The sequence below is a fragment of the Pleurodeles waltl genome, chromosome 9 (genome assembly GCF_031143425.1).
Source record: "Pleurodeles waltl isolate 20211129_DDA chromosome 9, aPleWal1.hap1.20221129, whole genome shotgun sequence".
NCBI classification, from domain to species: domain Eukaryota; kingdom Metazoa; phylum Chordata; class Amphibia; order Caudata; family Salamandridae; genus Pleurodeles; species Pleurodeles waltl.
In genome coordinates this window covers 817,561,242-817,580,814 of record NC_090448.1, presented here as the reverse complement: position 1 = coordinate 817,580,814, position 19,573 = coordinate 817,561,242, and the positions used below count along the sequence as shown (strand labels likewise).

The 19,573-nt window shown below is 42.3% G+C and overlaps 1 protein-coding gene across 1 annotated transcript in view; it reads left to right on the top strand.

Moving 5' to 3' along the window:
• Positions 1 to 18,325, top strand: part of ACTMAP (actin maturation protease) — a 282,255-nt gene extending 263,930 nt beyond the window's left edge. The window contains exon 8 of the mRNA XM_069208103.1: positions 17,972 to 18,325. The gene's annotated coding sequence lies outside the window, so the exon portion shown is untranslated. The remainder of the gene's footprint in view (positions 1 to 17,971) is intronic.
• Positions 18,326 to 19,573: the final 1,248 nt, after the last annotated feature.

Below are 19,573 nucleotides of genomic sequence, written 5' to 3'. Positions count from 1 at the left end.
CGACTCAATAATTATGAGGATGAAATTCAAGAGAGAAAAAGAAATAAATATTTAAGGGATGAAAGAGATTACAAATTTGCCAGAGTGTATACGTTTGCTAAAAGATTTGAACATTTGAAACAAGAGTCGAGACACAATAAATTACAACAGAATCGTAATGGTGAAGAAACTTCAATGGAATCAGAAGTAGAATCAAGTGAGGGAGAAGGCTCGGTGAATGGTAATACTTTTTTAGAGGAAATGCAGGTGCTTTATTTGGACCAAAAGTTATCAAGAGGAAGGGGCAGGAGCAGGGGTCGTGGTTCTGGTTTCAGGCGAAACCAATTAGGATCAACAAGAGAAAAACAAGGAGAGCCAAAAGAGGCAGAAAAAAGACAATATCCCCTGTGAAGCCAGAAGAAGTAATTGTGACACCAAAATTAGTAGTGAATCTAAGCAAAGATTTGTGTGCCATTGGTTACCCTCAGCTCACCTTCAGATGCTCCTTCTGGTCTTCAGTGGACCTAATTTATCCTCCAGATACTCTGAGCTGGTACATAAATACCCCAAGTGGCCCTCAGAGACCCTGGCTTGCCTTCAGATGCTGACAGCTTGCTATCAGAAACCCATAGCCAAGTGGCCTCAGATAGCCTTCATGCTCCCTTAATGGGTTCCTAAACATCCCCCAGTATGTCATAAGAGACCTTCCAACTTACATTTAGACACAACCAAAACCAGTTGTCCTTTAGAAGCCATCAGTCAGGGTCAAAATCTACTTGTGGGGCCCTTATCATGCCTTTCTGCTGGCCTCCAGGCGTACCTGCAGTCCAACAATTCCCAAGATCTATTTACAATCAAGTGCAGGCTATTGAGGACAATGATTTCTTCTCCCCATATATGTTGGCCTGCCTTCAATTTGATACATCAGGATTGTGACCGGAACCCATGGGCAAGGAGAAAAAGGGGCTTGGAGGGAGAAAGAGATAGAAAAGAACATTTATCCCAGGTAGTAGGGGGTTGGAAAATCTGAACTGGAGTAGAAAAACCAACGGTAATGGCACAGCACTCTGAACAGAGGTTGAAGAACTGCAACTTCCCTGCCAAAAAATAAAGAAGAAGAATCTAATATAGGTGCACATTGAATAAATCAAACAACTCAGAAATCAGACTTAACCAGTGCAGAGTGCAGGCAGACTGTAACTATCTCCTGGCAAAGGAGGAATCTTGCCTAAGAACCAAGGTAGAATGGAAGGGCTCTATAGCATCAGTAGGGTGAAGTCACAATGTAGGGAAGCAAAGCGTCAACAATGCAAGTAAATGTAAAGGTCCAAAGGGATTCACACCGAGGAGGGAGAAAAACAACAAAAGTGCAGGAGTGTAAAGCCAGGTGGAAACTCAAGTGAAAGTAAAGGAGTCGTAACAACCACTAGTGCCAAACACATCTGCTTATGTGCATGGGAGGCCTTTATAAAGCTCTGCCTTGAGTGATCCTGAAAACCTCTTTGCTATGGCCGGCCTTATTGTGGCTGATGTAGCATAATGAAGTATAATGTCCTGGAAGTGTTCATCGTGCATGTTTGTTGATTACATTGCCTTGTTTTCCAGGTATGATGTCATTTAGGTCTCTTCTGGGTTCATACATCTGGTGACGTGACAGTACCTGTCCTGCCTCTCCAAAGACCCCTTCTCCTTTTGGGTTTTGGTTTACATGGAAACTTCTTATGCTTCTTATGAAAGGGAGATTAGCCTTGAGCTTTGAACAAAGGATGTTGGCACCCAGTAAGGACGAAATTGTGGATTTTACTAGTTTCTTGGAGAAGTGATTGTTCAGAGGGAACAGCACAAGGCAAGACAGGAACCGAAATGTGAGGGTGAACACATGAAAAAAAGAAAGAGGGGTATTGGAAGGAGAAAGGCACAGTGTTGTTATATGAAAACTCAGCTGTATGGACGAGTCTGACTCACTGATCAAAGTGATGCATGAGGAAGTAGCTAGAAAGGGTGCTAATGCCTGACTGATTTTTCTGTATGTATGTCCATCTAAGGGTGATAATTAGTGGATAAATAGTGACTGACTCCCTCATAGTTGTAATAAGGATTTCCAACATTTACTTTATAACCGTGAAAACCTATCCACGATAATTACAGATGGTAACCTATCAAGGCAGATCATTTATTTTAGAAAGGTTGGAGTTAAAACCGGGCCTGCATGAATCTTCCCAAAGGGTATACAATGGGCAGTCTTAGTAAAGTAATCTGTAACTACTAACCTCACGGGAGATGAAATCCATGGGCATTTGCAACCATTGTTGCTGTGGGGTGGGCAATGGCTGCAACAATCCTACAGCTTTCTTGCAAGGTAATTTAGCTTAAACACAAATGACACACTGCTAACCATATTTCTCAGTTTCTTGTCTCATACGTGGCTACTAGTTTATTAGAGTCATGTGCTAGGCTGACCACCTATCGAAGAATCATGTCCCTACTTCATGATTTTTCTCTATAAATCTCTATCTAGAATTACTAGTTTCTGTTTGTGCCACAACAGGTTCTTTGTTTGATTTTGTTGTACAAGGTCTTTTGCTAACCAACCTGGGATATACATGAATTAAAAACTTTAATTCTCCTCCATGCCGAGATAAGGCATCAACCTTACCATGTCTGTTTCCCGGACTACAGGTGATCTGATGGTGAAACATGGAAATGGAAATAGAACATTTTGAGTACCTGAGTTTTATACACTTCATTGACTTCAAATATGCCAGAAGTTCTTAACCCATTCAATTGTGATATGGTGATGAGCTCTTTCCAATTACTGCTTCCAGTGTCCCAGACAGACTCCCCAGGATGGCAGGGACGGCATGGATTAGCTAATTTTGCAACAGTAAAAGTGACATTTTGCGACTCACAGTTGGGTTTGTTGCAGCATTTTATTTTGTCCAGTAAACGCCCCATTATTCAAGAGAAAGACTAACTTGTGTTTTTTATCCTCCCTCACCCAAAAAAAGGACCCATATCTCACAAATATATGAAACATTCAAGCCTAGGATTCACTTGCTCAAGCTGAGTGAGTATGACACTCATTCTTCTGACTCTACATGTTTGTCATAGGTTCTGGCATACATGCTTGGGGATTTGGGCTAATGGAGGGTTGAGACAGGGTGAACTTTTTTTTAATCTTTTTATTTTGGTTTCTTGCTGCAAAAACGTAGTACATCAGAAGCAACCATAAAAATGGGAGAGTAGATTCAGCGTTTTTCTATCTTTAAAAAAAAGACTTACTCCAACATTCAGTTCATAAATGTACTGTCGAAGTGCTAACAGTGTAGTTCTGGAATGCCAAGTGGTATACGTTAATTATATAACAAAGCAGCATCAATTTCTTTATGATATAAAACTTAGTTAATATTTTAAACATGCGATACAATTCATCATTTCCTAATTCATTTCTAAATACGTTACATAAACTACCAAAAATGACCGTGCTATAAATTAATTCCTACAACAATTTCATAGAAGTGCATTCTAAAGTGCGGATAATGAGATAAAAATCTGATTCCTCACAGCATGGCAGTTATCCTTCCCCTCCCCTCTGTTCCTAGCTTCTGGAGTATTTTAATTCGTTAACCCTTTATTTCAATTCTTAATGAATGGATCAGCATACTTCCAGACTTTAGTAAAACTTCTTCCCTTCCTATTTGTTTTGCATACACATACTCCGTATAGTATACGTTGTTGATTTTCTCAACCCATGACTGCAGCTTAGATGGTTTTGCGGACTTCCCAAAGTACAGTAATTGAGGGGCATATTTATACTCTGTTTGCGCCAAATGTGCGTCAAAAATGTTGACGCACATTCGGCGCAAACCTTGCCCCATATTTAAACTATGAAGCACAACCCCGCGGACGTGAAAAAATCTCTGTGTGTGTCATTTTTTGGATGCAGGAAACCACCTTGAGTTAATGACATGCAAGGTAGGCGTTCCCTTCCAAAAAATGACTTTAAGGCCTGTGCTCCTTATTTATACTCCTGCGTCATTTTGACACACAGGAAGGGGCGGGCCTTAAAAAACGGCGCACAGCCTGATGGGTGCCGTTTTTTAACGCCTGGGTGAGGGCAGGCGTTAAGGGACCTGTGGGCTCACTTCCATGGTCTCAGACCATGGAAGCAGTCCAGAGGTGCCCTTCCCTGCCCCCAGGGACACCCCCTGCCACCCTCGCCCACCCCAGGAGGACACCCATGGATGGGGGGGACCCATCCCAGGTAAGTACAGGTAAGTTGAAGTAAGTAATATTTTTTTATTTTTTAAAGTGCCATTGGGGGGCCTAATTTGGGCCCCTCTACATGCCACTGTGCCCAGGGGACAGAAGTCCCCTGGGCATGGCAATTGGGCAGGGGGGCATGACTCCTGTCTTTGCTAAGACAGGAGTCGTTTCTATGGGGGTTGTGCATCAAAAAATGACGCAAGTCCGACTTGAGCCATGATTTTTGACTCAACCTTGACTTGAACCATTTTTTGACGCACAACCCCCATTTTCCCTACGCCGGTGCTGCCTGGTTTGAGTAATTTACTTTTACTCTGACCAGCCCGCAGCGCCGGCTAACATCGATCCTTAAATAAGGCGCCTGCATGGCGAGTAGGAATGGTGTTAGCCGGCTGTAATAAAATGTACGCAAACCAGCACAGGCGCTGGTTTGCATCAAAAAGTATAAATATGGGCCTAAGTGTGGCAGTAACATTGTGATGAACCGCCAGCTTCGTGCCAGAGCTGGTCTGATTCTCAGAGGTTCAGAGAAACCTAGAAGAATTGTGTTTAAATAAGCAGAGTATACATTCAGGGAGAGACCCACAAACATCTCAGAACACCCTTCCCAAAATGCTTTAATGCTTCCCAAATAATATGAATCCAGCTGCCTTAGAGCTAAAGAAAATTAAGCTTCCAACCACTGCTCTCAGTATAAATTCATCTTATCTTGTGTCCATGTACTTTGTATGAGTTTGGAACAGTTCCTTAAAATTGGTCTCTTCTGAACACAACCAGTTTGTCCATTGTCTCTGTCTTCTATGCTCTTCTGGTTGGTTCAATTTGCAGTGGTTGGTATTTTTGCAAAATGGATGTAATTTATATGTGTACTAGCTTGTTCGGAGCACAGGGTGTGGGGAGACTGGGCTGAGCAGCTTCCCAAGAGATCAGAGCTTCTTTTGTCAGCCAGTCCTCAACTTTTCCCAGCTTACACTTCTCTAGGCTAATAGCATCTTTTACCAGTTTGTCAAGACGTAAACTTTTAATAGGGGTTTCTGTATGCATATTTCGAATCCGTAGATATTGAGATAATTGTCTCTGCTTAGTTTTAAGAGCCAAAATTGTGCGAAACCTTTTTTTTTTATTCGTCATTTCTGAAAGGATAGGATCAGGGCAAAAAGAAGCTCTGTGCATATAGCCACGAAAAAAAAGAACTGTTAAAAGTCTTAGGGGGTTATTACAACTTTGGAGGAGGTGTTAATCCGTCCCAAATGTGACGTATATACCACCAGCCGTATTACGAGTTCCATAGGATATAATGGACTCGTAATACGGCTGGTGGTATATCCGTCACTTTACCGTCACTTTTGGGACGTATTAACACCTCCTCCAAAGTTGTAATAACCCCCTTAGATTTGACAAAGTCACCGTTCCTATCATGATTTATTAGATGAGCCGCAAAATAATACACTATCCAACTGGGGAGGAATAGCCCACCTTGCTCAGCTAGGAACATCAGCTTCATAATGTTTATTCTTAGGTTGCTCTTATTTCAGATAAACGATAATCTATGCATTCAGCCGGTGAAAAAACTTATTGTATCATACACAAGGGACTAATGTAAAAAAAAAAAAAATAACATGCATTTTAACTAGCACCACTTTCCCAATTATAGCGATTGACACCCTACACCACCTATCCATCATATTTTTAATTTTAACAAACAAAACAGGATATGTTAGTTCATATAGATCTTCAAATCTCTTGAATACTCTTATTCCTAGATATCTGACTGTCTTTCATTGAAGTGTAATCTGCAGAGTTTGGAGAAAAATAGTTGCATCCTTATTGAACAAGAGAATCTTTGTTTCGGAAATATTTACCTGGATCTCAGAAAACTTTGAAAATGTATCAAAAATATCAAGCAAATTTCACCCTCTCCTCAGGTGCCAGAAATAACACCACATCATCTGTGTATAATTTAAGTTTTGATCTTACAAGGACTGCAGCTTTCAACCCACTGAAAACCAGCCAAGGGCTCAATAAAGAGGGCAAAGAGAGATGGTAATAGGGGACACCCCTGCCTTGTACCCCTGGTAATCTGAAAGGGGCCCAGAACTTTATAATTGAGTTATTGCTGCGGATGACCCCTCGTATATTGCTACTGATCTCATGAGCTGTGTTGGAAATCTCATTACCTTCATCAACCTGAAACAAATAATCCCAGTTCACAAGGTCAAAAGTTTTTTCAGCATCTATAAACAAGATTGGTGCGTCAGTCAATCGCTTCAGTTAGATAAAGTGTGTTGCAATACATCTGATACTCTAGAATAAACCCAGTCTGATCTTTCCCTATTAAAAGTGGTGTAACCTGTGCTACCCTTGGTTCAAGCATTTCATAAAAATCCAATAATCTGCGGTAAGCAGTGGTATTGGATGGAATAAGTTTGTTTTCCAGAATTGTACCTCTCTTAGGAAAGCAGATAAGGAGACCATAACAAAATGAATTGGGAGCTGGGTCCTCCCAAAGTATCATTAAACAAGGCCAACATAAACATGTTTACTTACAAAAGCAGCATCTGATACCACTCTGATGGAAACCCATCTTCTCCTGTAGTCTTCCTTCAGAGTAAAGCTTTAACGCACCCTCTATCTTCAATGGTATTATAGGGCGGGCAAGATTTTGTACTGCTTCATTTGTCAATTTCAGGAGGCCAATTGCATCCAAGAAACACTGTATATCATCTTTACGTAGACGTTTATCTGCTGTGTAAATACTTGTGAAGTGCTGTTGAAACACTTCCTCAAATTGAGAGGATTTACACAGGAAAGTTCTCGTTGATGGGTCCCAAATTTTATGTATGACATTGTTAGCCTGTCGTGAACCTCCAGGCCAACAGCCTCCCACTTACTTCTCCTTCCTCATATAATTGATGCCCATACGTTCTGATATTTATAACTTGCTTATCTAACAGAAAATACTGCAGATTACGTTTAACAATCTCTCTTTCATTAAAGAATTTGGGATTAGCTGCTTGAGAAAATTTGAACTCTGCCAAATGGAGATAATTAGTCAACTCACTAAATTTCAGGGAACTCAACTTATTAAAATTGGCTTGATAAGCAACAATCTCTCCCTGCATGGTTAATTTAAATGCTTCCCAAATATTTTTCAATAGATGAGGAATTTTTGTTTTCCTCAAAGAACAAATTAGCCAAAGCCCTCATTTGTTCAATAAAAGACACTTCTGCTAGTAGCACAAATGTGTCAGAACAGACTCATCTATGCTAATAGCTACATGATATGATAAGGAATTTGAGATAAATGAAGAGGAGGTAATCAGCATATCCTTTGAAGTAAGAAAGTAATCTATCCTCGAAGCTGAACAATGACAGTAAGAAAATAAAATGTACTGCCTTTACATCGGGTTGGCCCCCGCCAGGGATCTAACAAACTATGCTCCTATTTAATCCTCTGCATTGCCCTTGCAATCTCAGGTTTGATTTGGGGGAAGACTGTCTACATATATCTGCATCTGTTTTTTAACAAAGTTGAAATCTCCGCCAATTGTTATTTTCTTGGGATGGCTCACCAGCTGGAGCGATAAGTTGTATAGTGGCTGATAATCATCTAAGGTTGACCCATTGAAAGAAACTACTGAATAGCTCTCCCTTTTCATTTGAATTTCTGCATGGCCCATCTCCAAGACCGGTCAAATGCCACCTGTCGTACCCGACCGAAAAAGTTCCTGCTGGTAAGAACTGCTACACCTCTCAGAAAGACAGAAGCTAAAGGGTGACATTAGTTGAAAAGGAGTCCAATTAACTAAATATATGTTGGATTTTTTAATGTGTCTCCTTAAACAATACAATAGTCGCCTTCTGCTCAACAAGCCAGTTGATAATTGCCAGATGCCTCCGCAGGCTTATTCAGCCCATTTACGTTTACTGAATCAACCATGCAGTTCAAACCAGGTGCCATACTAGACGTATTCACGTTCTAAAGCAAAATGCTTCAACAATCCCTCACAATCCACTATAGCTGCTTGATTAGGATGACTTAACTCAACCCTGCATGAAACCATTTTTTGCTCCAATAGATGCAACCCCCAGTCCCACCTGGGGACTGTTGGAGCCCACCTCCTCCCCAACCCAAAAAGCCTATGTCCATCCACCACCCTCTTTCCTACCCTTCCTGCCTCCCCAGCTGCTCTATTCAAACCTCCACCCAACCAGAACCCTAAAACCAAGAACCCCATTGTGACCTTGTCGCCCAGTCATCACACCTCCTAGACCTCCATAGGGTGTGATGCTTGCACCTGACTAGAGACCCTAAATGGCCCAAACCTCTCCCTTCAGTAAACAAACCTATACATACTTATTTCTTATGAGCGTAGTACTTATAAAGATCTAAATCAAAAACTCAAACTAAAAGAGGAATTCTCATTATTTCAACAAAAAGATTTCATAACCCATCATAATTTGTTAGTCTGAACTCCATGCAAGAAGTTCTGTGCAGTTTAAATTGTTCCTTAAAAAACGTTCTCAATTCCCACTTCAAACTCTCCCTTAAACAAAGTTCTAGGGGCCTTATTCACAAGAATCTGACACATTGGCATCAATGAGTAATATTTCTTGCGCTTCCCTAAGATCCCCTAATGACGCCATGGATGTGCTGTATTTACAATACAGAGCTCCATGGCGTACGTTTTCACGCATTGCTGGAGTAGCCTCGTAAAAATGACGCAACTCCAGCAATGCGAGAAGGCTCCCATTGTAAAAGCCCTGTGTCAATTTTACATTTGCTCTCGGCAGGCTGTAAAATTCTGATGCAGTGAACTCGCAAAATGACACAGTGAAATGTTGTAAATTCCACTGTATCAGTTCTGCGTGGCTTTTTGCTTGGGAATACATACCCTGCATACATTATAACTGGCACAGGTATAATCTGACACAGGGCTTTACAAACTGACGCTTTGGACCCAGTGCTTCAGCTTGTAAATCTGGAGCAGTGCAGCGCACTCAGAGCGCCACCGCTACATCAAAAAAATGACGCAGCAGTGGCGCAAAGAGCTTCTAAATGAGGCCCTCAGTCTTGCTGGTTATAAAATCCTTGCTGGTCCATCCTTGTTTGGAATAAGGTTAACATTTGGGAAAATCCCCTTTTTTTCACTTGGAGGTCTCATATGACATATACGGGAAAACCTGTAATTTCAAACCCATCTCTATTTGTTGCCTATTTGTTTTATAGCCAGGTCAGACATATAAGAAGGACTTTACTCTCACTTTCATATCTGGCCTGTCCTGTGTGCCCATACGTGTGTATGTGTGTGTGTGTGTGTGTATGTATGTATATATATATATATATATATATATAGACATCTATATGTCTATATATATACACACACACACACAACTATCTATATATAAAATTATCGATGGCTTGCCCTCCCACCCTGCACCCCAACTGCCCCCACCCACCTCTCTCTGCACCCCATTCCGTCTCTCTGCTGGGAGCAGACAGGGGACTGTGTTGCCTGACAGTAACAGATAAATTACTTAAATTATTTCATACTTTGTAGGCATCTGTTAAAGGATAGCATACCTTTAACTTATGCTGTGTTGCCTGACAGTAACAGATAAATTACTTTAATTATTTCATACTTTGTAGGAATCTGTTAAAGGATAGCATATCTTTAACTTATGCTGTGTTGCCTGACAGTAACAGATAAATTATTTTAATTATTTCATACTTTGTAGGCGTCTGTTAAAGGATAGCATACCTTTAACTTATGCTTCCGTTAATTATCTGACCCTAGTCCCAAAACCAGGACATTTATTTCATGATCTGATCTTTGTCCCGAAAACCGGGACATTTATTTAAAATTAAGAGAAGCGTCGGGACACCAGGACATTCATCTAAAAAAACTGTACTGTCTGGGGAAATCCAGGACGTCTGGTCACCCTACCTATTTGGCACCTTCTCAGGCACCCTGTAGTCTTCAAAATTCACTAGCATCATATGAGGTTGGGATCTATCCGGATATTCTAAGAAAGTGCTCCATATGGCCCTCAAAAGATGAGTGTGAATCAGATCATCCATATATGCAATAGCCGCCTCAGCTTCTCCCTTCTCCCTTTCTGGTATGCCAACAAATCTGAAGTTAGACTTCCTAGAACGATTTTCTTGATCCTCCAATTGTTTCACAGAGATATGCTCCTTTTGAAGAATGGAGCTCTTTTTTGATAGTTCATTCTGGCTGTCCTTGACAACCGATAATCTAGTAATCATTGTTTCCAGCTGTACCCCAAATGTCTCTATTTTCTTTTCAATTTCTGCAGTTCCTCTACTGAGGCTTTGAGCCAGAGAGTTTTAGCAAGCTTTTACCTCTTGAATTGCAGCCAAAATAGTCAATAATAAGGATTCAATTTTTGGGTCTACTAAACCGTTCTCTCTGCCTTCTGGACTTTCCATTGTAGCAGGCATTAGATCCAAGCCTTGACACCGTGGATGGTGACTGGTTGAGGTCCCTCTGTTGGACTCTTACCCTTTTCTGCTGCACTATCCTTCCTGAAGTAGCCAGCTGGCTTGACATTTGTGGCAGCTTTACCTACTTTACAGAAGACCAGGAAAACATTTTCTGCCACTGCCTGATTTTGTTGCAGACGGGCAAGGTTCACAGTTGTTGCAATCAGTCAAATAATATCTTCCTCCACTTGAGAGTCGCCAGCCATAATGGTTTTGTTGTGCATGGAGTCTATCACACCCAAGAAAACACTGGAGTCCATGCCCTGACCTTTGTCCAGTTTCCCATTCATATTTGCCCCTTTCTTCCTCCCCAGCCCTTCTATTACGGGGTTGCTATCCCGGTTTTGGTTGAATTTTCACTACACAGTGTAATGAAAAAATGGGAAACAATTAATTGGAGTATGAAATTCTCTGGCAGCTAAGGAAAGTAAAATAAATTATTTTTAAATGTATGTTGAGTGCGTGCTTGCAGGTGAGTGTGTTTTACGTGACAAAGGGAGAGTGTGCATGTGTGTGTGTATGTTTAAGCATGTGTGGTGAGTGAAACTGAAGGTCACAGGGCATGTGATGTCACTTCCACTACCCCTGCCATTTCTGTGAACTGACGTTCATAGCACTGGTTAAGTTGAATCAATCAGTGCTTGGTCCCTGCTTCACAAACAGGAACAGAAATTATGCCAGGACTGCAGTTCCTAGTTACAAGGCTGTAAAGAAGAGTGCAGGCAAGCAACCAAATGGTAAACAACAGGCAGGCTCCAAGCCCTTTTTAGTTAACAACAGAGTCTTGCAAGTGAGATGCATGGGCTAGCAGGTGCTCTTGCAGGCTCAACCCTAATAAGCCCCAAAAGGCACTGATCCTGTCTCAGGATCTTTTAAAGTTAGAATGGCTTCAATTGCACAGGAAGAGGTGTCTGCTTTAACAACGAAAGAAGCATGCAATTTAACAGCATCCGTTAGTCTTTGAAAAGCAGTTTCCTGGTAATTTGATACCAACTACAGCACAACCGATGTGGAAGTTGGCTATAGAATATCTACCATTAAAGATATCCCTAGTTCTATCCATCACAGGCTCATCTGTGCCTGTGAAATATCATTGGATTTTTGACATTATTAATCATAGTCCAGGCCTTTGACTATGAAACACAGCTACAGCAAAATACATCACACATCAGTGTATTCTGTGACACTTCCCATTGCTCTTTTAACATACCCCGTGCTTTTCTAGTTTTTGCATAAATACCCCCAATTAAGTAATTGTCAACCCAAGCAACAAATCCATGCTGCACCTTGTAGTTTCAATTTCCTACTCTAAGTTTGGGCACACAGAACCTCGCTTACTTACTGTTTCAAGCTGCCTACATCCAGGCACTACTTTGTCTAGATTTAAGTCACCTCCATTTCATCAGGCATGTTGACTGCTATGAGCTCACAAATAGTCTTAGCAGAGAAGCAAACTTGAAAAGGGCCTGAATTTGTACAGCGTAAAAAGCCTATCAGCATGATGCTTTTATGCTCATAGAATAGAAAACGTCCACTACAGGGGGATAAATAATTCAGTGCTCATCTCAAACCTGTAATTTATACCTCCAGTTAAATCACACTTCGACTTAATTTAGTGCTTTGAATTTTTCCTCTTTTTCTATTTTTATCTCTGTCTATTTTTATACTTTGAGACTGATATAATTTGTCTGCGATTGGAAATGATTTTGTTACTTCTACACATATACCAAATTGGTTCTTAGTGTTAAATACCTCCTGCGAGAACTAGCCTAGACTAAATTAGCAAAACACAAAGGTCATAAGAGTCCTTTTGAAGGCAGTGAACTGGTCAATTTGTCCTATATGTAGTGACTTCAAAGCACAGACCCAAGAGAATGCTTGTAGCAGGACTTCAAGAGGAAGTAAGAATTCAGCAGAAGGGTCAAGCAAGATTCTATGTCAGGACCGGAGGCTAAGATTATGCTTCTCTTTTTTTACTAGTCTTTTTTACAGCAGCCAATAAAATTAGTTCAAACATATAACATTAACATAAACCATAATGACTACATATCCCTTCATGCTCTTGTTCCCCAACCAACCAATCCTGTATGAGTTAACCCCTCAAATATCCAATGCAATCACATAACTTTCTCTTTCTTTGAGATAAGTAGGATTTATTGTTTACATGAAATGTTGTTTTAGTGAATATAACGCTGTATTTGGACTTTGGTGATGTTTTGTGTTAGCGAGAGAGTGCAGTCACCCTGTTCTGTTTTCCGGAAACCAGTGCTGCTCTCCTCACAGGTGCAAATCGAGAGCGTTGAGCGGGCGCCCTGGGCCACTGTGCAGAACGCAAACCCTGTTCTTCCCCTACTCAGTCGTGCAATGACTGTGGGTCATGCTGGCCATTTCGGCCATATCTGTGCCTTCTCTGCTCTGGCCCGAGCTTGAAAGCAAAGGAAGATGCTCGTAGCCCTCGTGGGCTTGTTTTGTGGTAGGAATGGGCTATATGCAAGTCCGTCAGCAATTTTGACAGCCAGCGTTACCGTCGCTAAGCAACATGCACTCGTCAATTTCATTGAAGCGTGAAACGGGCGCCTAGGCAGAGGCTGAAGGAATTGGACCAGTATTCTACATATTTTGAGCAGGATGCACGCTCATTTGAACTCTTTCAAGCTCCCCTTGACGCCCACGACCCCAGAGTAAGTGTGGGCTGTAATAATCATACCACAGGATCCTCCCTAGGAGCATAAAGAATCACACTGGTTTTTGAAGACTGATTTATTCCTCTTCCTACCTTCTTGATTGCACCTTGGGGTAGCTTCCCCCGGAATCCAAGAGCAACTTGGTTCTTTGTGCCTCCAGTATCATGGCAAAGAGAATCCTTTGAGGAGGCTGAGTTTTATCTTGAATTTCCGCAGGAGAAGCGGAATACAGGAGAGGATGTCCTTGAGGCCTGGGACGCCTCCCTCCAGCACTCCATAAATAAAGCTTTGGCGGTGGCATTGAGACCCATCACCTCCCAGTTGCAGTTATATGCCAAAGGACATGGCCGCAGTACCCCTTCTTCTTCCAAATCGTCAGGAGAGCTTTCGGAATTGCCTTGTAAGCACAAAGATAAATCAAAGGGCTGGCAGCATTAAGACGTGTTCTTAGCCTCATTAGCACAAAGGTTCACAGAGGCTCATGAATACTGCATGGCCAAGTCCAAACACAGTCACCACACCTCAAGCCCTGAATCTGATTCCGACTCTGCCAGGTTGGGAAGTTCCGAAGAAGAACATTGCCATCGCCATAAACATAAGAGGCAGACTTCCTCAAGCCGTTCCCGGTCTCCTACCACCCCATTCATCTTTAACCCAGAGATTGGGCCACGGAGCAAGCAGTGGCAGACTATCTTCACATTACATTGTGTAAGGACGTCAACAAGGAAGTACGCAATCGTCTCAGGGCAGAATGCCCCAGCCCGGTTTCGCCAGATAAGGGAGCGCTCACGCTAGAGGTTGAACTCAGCATAACAACTTTCTTGAGGAAGTATGCCATGGACCCAAAAAAGGGAATCAACAGGGCATGGAGAGCATGCCAGGACAAACCTCTGGATGTAGTTGGCCCGCTCGCAAACATTTTGGAGATGACCCTAAACGCCAAAGAAAAAGAAGAACCTATTGATACAGATATTCTGGCTGGATGGTCCCAGCAGCAACTTGTCTCCTCAGCAATGCCAACTGTGCCATCTCAACAGAGCGACGGAAATCCATCCTTATGAGGATAGATTTAAAAACTCATTGATTTGGCACCTGCTGAGCTGGGACCTTTGGCAGACCGTCTCCTCATCGGGGGGAAGTTTATAAAGGACATAGGTAAATATGTCAACACTTTTATGGCCTTGGATAAGGCCCAAACATCCCTTAACAAGTTTTTTTCAGACAAACCTTTTTTTCAGGGCCAGGCTAGGTAGGGACCTCTCCTCAGACCGCCAATCTTTCCAAAGCACCCAAAGTGGATCATATGGACGTCAAAGGGGAGGATTCCAGGACTCCACTAGAGTAGGAACCTTTTTCCCCTGTCGAGCCTGATTCACCAAACCAAGATCCAGCAGAGGTTCGAGTGGAAACTATCATTTTGGCACCTCCTCAGGTAAGACTCTATGATCTGTCAGAAGTTCCTTTAGGGGGGCAGAGTCAAGTTGTTTATTCTCAACTGGAGTTTGTTGACACTTGATGTGTGGGTTCTTCAGACACTTCAGGGTTGTCATCTGGAGTTTTATCAGACTCCTTTCCAACAGTGTCCCCCAAATCCACTGCTTTTCCCCAACAAGAGGCAACTTTAGTAGACACAGAAATAGAAGAGTTGCTGCAGAAATGTGCAGTGGCACATTGCAACCCTCATCCTCATGGTTTCTGCCGCAACATTTTCTTAGTGCAAAAGAAAGGGGGAGGTCACAGGCTAGTGTTGAAAATGCGAGACTTCCATTTTATTAATTTTTTACAGGCACTTCCAGACGGAGGGAATCCATCTTCTGGGGGATCTTCTCCAGGAAGACGACTGGATGGTTTGTTTGGACCTAAAAGACACTTACCTGACTATTCCCATCTTCCCTCCACACAGACGCTTCCTACAGTTCTAATGGAGGGAACAGTGGTTTGAGTATCTAGTGCTCCCTTTTGGACTGTCCTCAGCCTGGTGTGCTTCCCCAAGGTCATGAAGCCAGTGACAGCTTACCTAAGAGAGAAAGGGATATGCATGATTGTCTATTTGGATGACATTTAAATAATGACGCAGACTCGCGAGGTGGTGATCGACCACCTCCAAATGACAGTGGACCAAGTGTAAGATCTAGGATTCATGATCAACAAAGAAAAATCCAGTCTGTCCATATAGTTTTTGGGATTCTTAGTCGATTCCAAGAGAGTGATACTCTTACTTCCCAAATCCAAACTCTAAGACATCAAGAAGGAATTGAAGCTGGCCCTGTCCAATCAGACAGTGTCTTTGCGTCTGATGGTGAGATTGGTGGGCCTTCTGGCTCCATCCATTCAAGCAGTGTTTCCCGGTCTGCATTACAGAGCCTTACAGAGACTAAAGATTCAACATTTACGGAAAGGTTTGGCTTACACCGATCAAGTTCCTCTATCTGCAGAAGTCCAAGCAGAACTGCAGTGATGGCTCGAACACGTCGATGCGTGCAATGGCAAGGCAATTTTCGGATCTCAACCGGACGTCATCATAGAGTCAGATGCCAGCTGCTGGGGTTGGGGTGCACGCTGTGGAGATGTCTCTACAGGAGTCAGATGGTCGCTAGATATGCACATCAATTGTCTAGAACTGCCGGCAGGATCCTTCGCTATTCCAGCTCTGTCCCCAAAAAAGGTGTCTTGTTGCATATTGCTGAGGATGGACAACATCTCATCAGTTTCATACATCAATATCAACAAGCTGGGAGTACACCAAATCCAAACTCCTGGTGAGATGGCCAAGGGCTTTTGGCATTTTTGCCTAGGTTGCAGGATCTCTGTAATGTCTGAATACATTCCTGGACAGTCTAACATAATCAGGGACTGGAATTCCAGGTATCTGAGTAATCCCAGTGATTGCCAGTTACATCCACGGTTGTTGAGACTGATCCAGAACACTTGGGGGGCCTTGCAGCATCGACCTGTTTGCGTCTCGGTTGAACCGTCAACTGGAGAGTTTCTTCAGTTGGAGACCAGATCCGTGGGCGACAGCGACAGGTGACTTTCTTTAGGATTGGTCAGGAGTTCTGATTTACGCCTTTCCCCCCTGTGACATGATTCCAAGGGTGGCAACACAGGTGAAGCGTCAGAAAGCAGAAGTGGTCCTCGTCACAAGAGTTTGGAAAGCACAACCCTGGGTTCCAATTCTGTTGGCATTAGCTTGAAATTGCCCTCTTGTTCTCCCTTTCTTCTCCCTTGGAGTCAGGACATGCTCCGGGAACCCCTGGGCGAACTTCACCCCCTGGTATTATTGGAACAGTCATCCTTGATGGCCTGGAGGCTTGCCAGGAACTTCAGAGGGTGCTGCAACATTCATTAGGCAAGCATGGGCACCCCTCCACCACGAAACAATATGCTTCAGCTTGGAGATGCTGGGTGCGATGGTGCCTGGCACGGCATGTGGATCCTGTGGAAGCAGACATTACAGATATTGTAAATTTCCTGTTGCTTAAAGCATCAGAAGGATTATTTTACAGGTTGGTACATAATTTTCGTTGTGCCATTTCAGCTGGCCATGTGCAGTTAGGTAATACTTCGGTGGGTATGCATCCAGTGATATGTAAATTACTTAAAGGTATCAGAATTTTGAATCCTCCACAACCTAAGTATACCTTTTTGTGGGATGTGAACATGGTTTTAAATCTCTTCGAGAAATAGCCCCAGAACAATTTGTTGAGCAGAAAACAGCTTTGCGCCAAATTGGCTATGTTGCTTTGTCTGGTGTCCTGCAGAAGAATGGCGGATGTAAAAGTACTCAATCTTGCAGGTATGGTATTTACTCCAGAGGGAGCTTTCTTTTCCAATACCAGACATATTAAAATGATTACCAAGAATATTGACTATCCTGCTTTTCCATTTAATGAACAATTATGTGTGGTTAAATGTTTAAAAACTTATGAATCCAGTACTCAATAAGTTAGAAATTATCCGGATAGACAGTTACTGATTGCTTTGCTAAAACCTTTCAAACGTGTTTCATCAGCCACCATAGCTAGGTGGTCTAGAGATGTTGTGAAGGAAACTGGTGTTGATATTCAAGTGTTTGGAGCACATTCCATAAGTGGTGTGATGGCTTTAAAATTTTTAACTCTAGGTACTTCTCTTTAGTCATAATGAAAACAGCCAATTGGACTTCTGATTCAACTTTTAAACAGTTTTTTTATAAACCAGTGGTGGATGTAGCATCAGTGGTAATTAATCAGCTTTAAACTAGCATACTCTGAGCCTCCGGTCATGACACACAATGAAAAATTTGCAAGCTTACATGCCAAGAATTTTCAATTCTATTAAGGAAGAAGAGGTGATGATTATCCCACCCAGGTTTTCTGTGATTTGATAGTGATAATAGATGATATAACTGGGATGGTTTACATTAAGTATCATCACGTTGAACTGTTTCACATTTATGATTATTTTGTTATCACTGAATTTGCCCACCTATGGGATTATGGGATTGAAGTTATTTGGCCTGTTCGTGCTTAATAAAATCCTTTCTTTGGTTTAGGTGCTGACCAAAAATCTGAATGAGAAGGGGTCCTCAAGTTTTCGTATGGACGTGATGGTCCTGGTTCACGTTCGCTACAGCAAGATCTCCATTGTTCCGCGGAAGTTTGCTAATTTCAACATTGGATATTCAATGTTTACATTTGTTTGAGCAATTTATGGCCTGAATCTCTGCAAAGAAAGAGGAAGTTATGTAATTGTATTGGATATTTGAGGGGTTAGCTCGTACAGGATTGGTGGGTGGGGAAAAAGCATGATGGGATAAGTAGTCACTATGGTTTATGTTAATGTTATATGTTTGAACTAATTTTATTGGCTGCTGTAAAAAAAGAGTAGTAAAGAAAGAGAAGCATAATCCTCACCTCTGTGTCCTTAATAGAATTGAAAATTCTATGTCAAGACCGGAGGCTTCTGATTATGCTATCTCTTTCTTTACTGTCAACACACAGCAGCCAATAAAAAATCTAACTACATTTCCCATGAGACCACAGCCTCGATATGACCCCTAATCAGGATCTACCATCCCATATATGTGTCATAATCCTCCAAGTCTGTCCTCTTTCTTTGCTGCTGCATCGCAGAGCTAAGTACTTTCATTTCCCTAACAATCTGTGTTGGTATATGCAACTTTGATCATAGAGTTCAGCGCAGCCTTGTGCCTTCATGCGCTTTAATGGGTTACATTCTAGCGGTATTAATCTTACTCTTGCAGGAACGATTAATTTATTTTAGTGTGAAGCAAAACTTTGTGGCAAGCTCGCGCGCGTTCCATATTGCGCTTTGGCCCCACTGGTGAGGAGCTTCTGAAGGACGTGCGACTTTTTGTTAGTCCGCATTCACTTGCTGGACCCGGGCATGCGCACAGACGTTTTTCTCTGTGCGAGCGTGTTTTTCATCAAGTGAAGACGGTTCTACCTTTCCCGCTCAACACGCATAGTTATTAAGTCAGCGTGCCTTCAGATTTACGCCCGGGGGGGCTGCAATAATACAACAGAGCCTTCTCGAGGGAAAATTGTTTCTGGTGCCTTCCTCCTCTTGAAATTACCGGAAAAACTCACCTTTTATGTGTGGCACTTGGGTTTTTCTCGCCAATATTGATATCTGTGCATCTGGGACCTCTAATATTATTATTATTGTGCACAGAATATCATGGCCCAACAATATATGGATGATGACGAGTATGGGGAATATGATGCTGGCCACTATGACCAGCACATGGAAGAGTGCCTTGTGGATGCCTTAGGCTTCCACGTTCAGGACTCAGTTAATAAAGCTTTGGTGAAAGCACTGTGTCCTTTTGCACAACCTATATTCAATTTTGCTGTTAGGTGTTTTGGTGCAGGCTCAGGGAACCCCAGCCCGGTAGAGGTCAAAGTAAATGAGCCTGGTCAGTCATCTAATGACCTTGTAAATCAGACCGTTAACACGATCCTGAGTGATCATGAATATGGGGCTTTCAGAAATCGCAAAACTCCCTCCATCAAAACTAGTCAGCATCCTTCTGACTCTGATTCTTCTGATTCGGACATGTCTCCTGTGCAAGATAAACCCCAGGGAAAGCGTAAATGTAAGGCTCATCACGCCAAAGATTCTGCGATGCCAC